At 38.8% G+C, this 5,084-nt stretch overlaps 1 long non-coding RNA gene across 1 annotated transcript in view; it reads left to right on the top strand.

Moving 5' to 3' along the window:
• LOC107573017 (uncharacterized) overlaps positions 1-5,084 on the top strand; it is an 8,179-nt gene extending 3,095 nt beyond the window's left edge. Inside the window, exon 3 of the long non-coding RNA XR_001607438.1 lies at positions 5,074-5,084. This is a non-coding gene — a long non-coding RNA (uncharacterized lncRNA). The remainder of the gene's footprint in view (positions 1-5,073) is intronic.

Genomic DNA, 5,084 nt, shown 5'->3' with positions numbered 1-5,084 from the left:
AGAGTGTGTGAGTGAGAGAGAGAGAGTGTGTGAGTGAGAGAGAGAGAGTGTGTGAGTGAGAGAGAGAGAGTGTGTGAGTGAGAGAGAGAGAGTGTGTGAGTGAGAGAGAGAGAGTGTGTGAGTGAGAGAGAGAGAGTGTGTGAGTGAGAGAGAGAGAGTGTGTGAGTGAGAGAGAGAGAGAGTGTGAGTGTGTGAGTGAGAGAGAGTGTGTGAGTGAGAGAGAGTGTGAGAGAGAGTTGTGCATGTCCTTTATACGTCTGTGGCTCTCAATAGATTCAGTGGCTGGAGTTGGGTTAATACTCCTTGACAATTTCTGTTGCTACTTTCTCATAACGTTTCTGACTACATTTAAAAACAAAACATATTGATCATTTAATAATTTTTGTAATGCTAAAATGTTTGTTTTCAACTTCCAAATAGGTGTCCAGTGATTGATAAATAAATATTTGATTTCTGAATATCGTACCCTAATTGAAGTAGCTGTTTAAATAGGATAAGTGATTTTACATACCATTGCATGAATGACTGCCTGACACATTATATATTATTACATTTAGGACTAACAATCAAATGATTAAGTAGTTAGAAACTAGTTGCTATGAATACAGGTGCCATCAGTTGTCTTCTTATGAATGACTTGTTTGTCATTGAGTCAGTGCTGCTGATGTAAAGTAGGCCCTTACCAAACACCAAGTAACTAAATTTGGATACAATTATGAGTTATTCGCAAACTGTTAAACATTAAACTGTTGGTTACTTTAAAACTAACCTTCATCTGGGAAATCACAGGGATATGTGAATATTTGATCTGTTAACTGGTTGCATATGTCAGATTTATTGCATGACTCGGGCAGAGAAAAGCGGTTGCTATCAAACATTGTTCACAAACATCAGTGTATTGGTGAAGAGATAGATCAAACAGGCCAATTGATGGAAGGTTTGTGAAGAAATTTCATGCTCCCTTGTAAAAGTATTTTTTAGTATTTTTAAAATACAAAAATACAGTAGTTTATTTTGATACTTGGTGTGGCTGCTGTATTTTGTAGTGCATTTTGATACACTTAAAATTAAGGTATTTGGTATTTTATTTTAAAATACATTTTGATGTATCTTTGCCCAACCCTGAGTGCAGCAGCACGTTTATGCACACCATCAGTCTGTATCGGTATCAAACAAAACCCCAAATAGTCCATTCAAGTCCCTTTATGCATCGATGCATTTAGCAAGACAGGACAGCAACCTGTCAATGATCACATATGTTTCCACCCTAAATCGCTGACTTCCATTTAGGATCTCGTCATTCTCCATGGACTCGTCTGCAAATATTTGTCTTTTTCTCACCCGCTGTGTCTCGTGTTGATAGAACTGATTCACACACTTCATGTCCCGAGATGACTTTTCAAACTGAGAAAATTGATCTCTGAGTGTTGCCACAAACTAATGCAGAGATTTCAGCAATCGCTGTGCAGTATCTAAGTTTATGTCACGCTTCTGCAACACGTCTCTTGTGGCTTTGTACCTACTTCAGATGTGCCCTAAGACCGTTACATTTACCAGCCATGTTACTGGCGTTGTCATAACTTTGTCCCCGGCAATTTGACAAGTCTAACGCCAGATCATGAACCATTTTTACTATGCATTCAACAAGACTTTCTCCAGTGTGACTGTGAATAGGCTTGAAACCAATGAATCTCTCCACCACTTTCCCTTCCTCGCTGACAAATCTAAAAATGAATGTCAACTGGTCAACGTGCGACATATCAGGGGTTAAGTCTACGATGACTGAGAAATACTTAGCATGCTGTAGTTTGCCTGCAATTGTTTTCTTTACTTTCTCACCAAATTAACTCCTCAGACACAGTAGATGTCAGTTATGATGTTGTCCCTCGTCCCTTTTGACTGTACTTTTCTGTGTTCTCTTAAAAACGGATCAAACTGTGCAGTAAGTTCCAGAAATCCGAGATAATTGCCATTACTTGATGAGCACAAATGTTCATCATCGCCTCTGAATGCTAGGCCTCTCTCACTCAAGAATTTAATTACAGCCACAATGCGTCTCAAGATTTTCCTTCAGCATCCCTCTGCCGCCTGAGCGAAGCATCCACTGTGCCCACATTCTTCGATCTGCACAGTAACGTTAGCATGCTGTGCCTATGGTTTGCACTCTTCCCAGATAGCACACATACGTCTGCAAGATGTCTGTTAAAGATCACTTCATCTGGAAAGCATCTGCTGTGTACAAACATCTGATAGACGGCTTTAAGATGTTAGTTTTACATACATTCTAAATCATAAACATCTCAAAGACATTTTCTATTCTATTCTATCTATTTGACATCTGATAGGTAACGTCCAATAGACATATTGCAGATGAGCAAACACTCAAAAAAAATACCTCTTGCAGATATAAATGCAGACGTCAAATGGACATCTCCGTGATAGACATCAACCCCCCCCCCCGAAAAAAAAAACCCTTATACAATTGAGTGAAACTCATAACTTGTGTGATATATGAAGAAATATGAATGTCAGGCAGTACACTTGGGCTCATAGCATCTCATTGGCACGTCTTGACAGATTTTATACTCTTCGATATCAATGTAATCAATGTAAAAATTTTGTACAATTGTTCCATTGGAGTTTTCTGATCACAGTTTATTTCTGTGTAGTGTTTTAAAGGGGACATCGGATGCCCATTTTCCACAAGTTGCTATGATTCTTTAGGGTCTTCATGAAATTAACATACTTTGGTTAAAATTGCTCAACAGTAGTGTAAAACAACACCCTTTTTACCTTGTAAAAAACGGCTCTGAGCGAGCCGTTTTGATGCATGTCTCTTTAAATGCTAATGAGCTCTGCTCACCAAAGCAGAAGCTTCCGTGGAAGAGGAAAGGCGATTAGCAAATAATCGTAAAAATATCAAATGTGGGACTTGCTTCTGGAGGTGCAGCTGGATTACGAACAGTGGGTACTGATCCATCCTTGAATTTTAACTTTTTAGCAAAACCTGCCTTGAATCATCCCAATCAGTCTGGAGTAAAATGATTCGCTCAGATATAAACGCATTTAGGTAGATCGGGGGGCACACTCCCTTCAAAAACAAAAGTAATCCACTGCATCTTCAGCGGCTCAGATGTCGGGAGTAAATGGCAACTGGTTTGACGATGACGAACGGTTTGATCTGAGAAAGTGCTTATGAATTGTGGGGATTAAAAAAAAAAACACTGAATGGATTTTCATCATTATAGGGTGGTTGTGTACACACACTGCCAACACACATTTAAGTTCAAACACCATGTAAAATTAATCATTGCATCCGATGTCCCCTTTAAGTTTGTTAATTATAAGATTGCTTTTAAGTTTTTAAATTGTTAATTGATAAATTATTTATGGACAATTTTAGTTTTTAGAAAACATTTAAGCAACAAAACATTTTTATTTTAACAGCAAGACACAAAACATGTTTCTTTACAGCAATGGTGGGATTGTGCAAAAGTTCTTATTAAACATTTTTGTCAAAAATCAAGCGTAGCGTTAGTTCTGGCAGGTCACGTTAGTCAAGCTCGCATCAGCTGACTCTCAGCTGATCCCCATCAACCTATGGGAATACGACACCTATCTAAGCATTCATATATAAGGTCCCTCAGTATTATCAGCAGTTTTCGCATTGCTCAATAGCTAATTACCCTCCTCCATCCCCAGCTCCTCCTCAGTCAGTCAGGTTTCAGCCTTCTTATTATCCTTTGAATCAGACTAATTCTAAAATGTGTACATAAAATGATTGAACTTTAACAATATCTGCAATATATTTATGTTAGTTCTGTTCTGTTACCCTGGGGGGGTTATTGCTGCTCTCCCTGTTCTCATTCATGGTAGGCTGCATGGATGCGCAGGGAGTTCTTGCCCAGAACAGAACCATACCGCCAATCCAAACACCTTTGACGATAGTGGTCCTGACAGAAGTACACTCTGAATATTATTCAAGATATAGCCCAGTTAAAGGGGTGGCTGACTGTTTTTTTTCTAGGCTTGATTGTGTTTATGGGGTGCAGTCTAACATGTGTTAATGCTTAGTAAAAAAAAAAAAAACGCATTATTTTTTACATAATTTACACTATTCTACACCGCTCTGTTCCTTCTCCCATAAATACACTGATAATTTCCTGCTTTCATGAAGCCCCTCCCTCAGAAATACGTGATGGGCTCAGATTGGTTACAGCTCCTCCTCAGTCAGTCAGGTTTCAGCCTTCTTATTATCCTTTGAATCAGACTAATTCTAAAATGTGTACATAAAATGATTGAACTTTAACAATATCTGCAATATATTTATGTTAGTTCTGTTCTGTTACCCTGGGGGGGTTATTGCTGCTCTCCCTGTTCTCATTCATGGTAGGCTGCATGGATGCGCAGGGAGTTCTTGCCCAGAACAGAACCATACCGCCAATCCAAACACCTTTGACGATAGTGGTCCTGACAGAAGTACACTCTGAATATTATTCAAGATATAGCCCAGTTAAAGGGGTGGCTGACTGTTTTTTTTCTAGGCTTGATTGTGTTTATGGGGTGCAGTCTAACATGTGTTAATGCTTAGTAAAAAAAAACGCATTATTTTTTACATAATTTACACTATTCTACACCGCTCTGTTCCTTCTCCCATAAATACACTGATAATTTCCTGCTTTCATGAAGCCCCTCCCTCAGAAATACATGATGGGCTCAGATTGGTTAGCTGGCCCAGTGTGTTGTGATTCGTGCGTCTGTACGTCACGCTCCTCACCTCAGCAGCATGTGGTCCGGTTTTATTGTAAACAATGGCATAGTCTATATTGCTTATCAGTTTGAGCCCGATTGAGACGCAGAGGATATTAGTGAAGAGGATCACGCAGAACCTGTGCAAGCACGGCTCTTAATGGTATGTTTTTTGTTTTTTTGTTGTCTCATACTTTTAGATATGCTGTTATTTGTAAATGCTACTGCTTCTGTTAGCTTTTAATATATGGTTTTATTTAAAGCTAATTAAAGGTGTAATACAGTACGGCAACTGTATGCGTCCATGTATAACACTTCTCATAGTTATGTGAAAA

The sequence above is a fragment of the Sinocyclocheilus grahami genome, unplaced genomic scaffold (genome assembly GCF_001515645.1).
Source record: "Sinocyclocheilus grahami isolate Dianchi unplaced genomic scaffold, SAMN03320097.WGS_v1.1 scaffold1849.1, whole genome shotgun sequence".
NCBI classification, from domain to species: Eukaryota; Metazoa; Chordata; class Actinopteri; order Cypriniformes; family Cyprinidae; genus Sinocyclocheilus; species Sinocyclocheilus grahami.
Note: the sequence above shows the minus strand (reverse complement) of the source record. Positions and strands in the feature narration are given on the sequence as shown.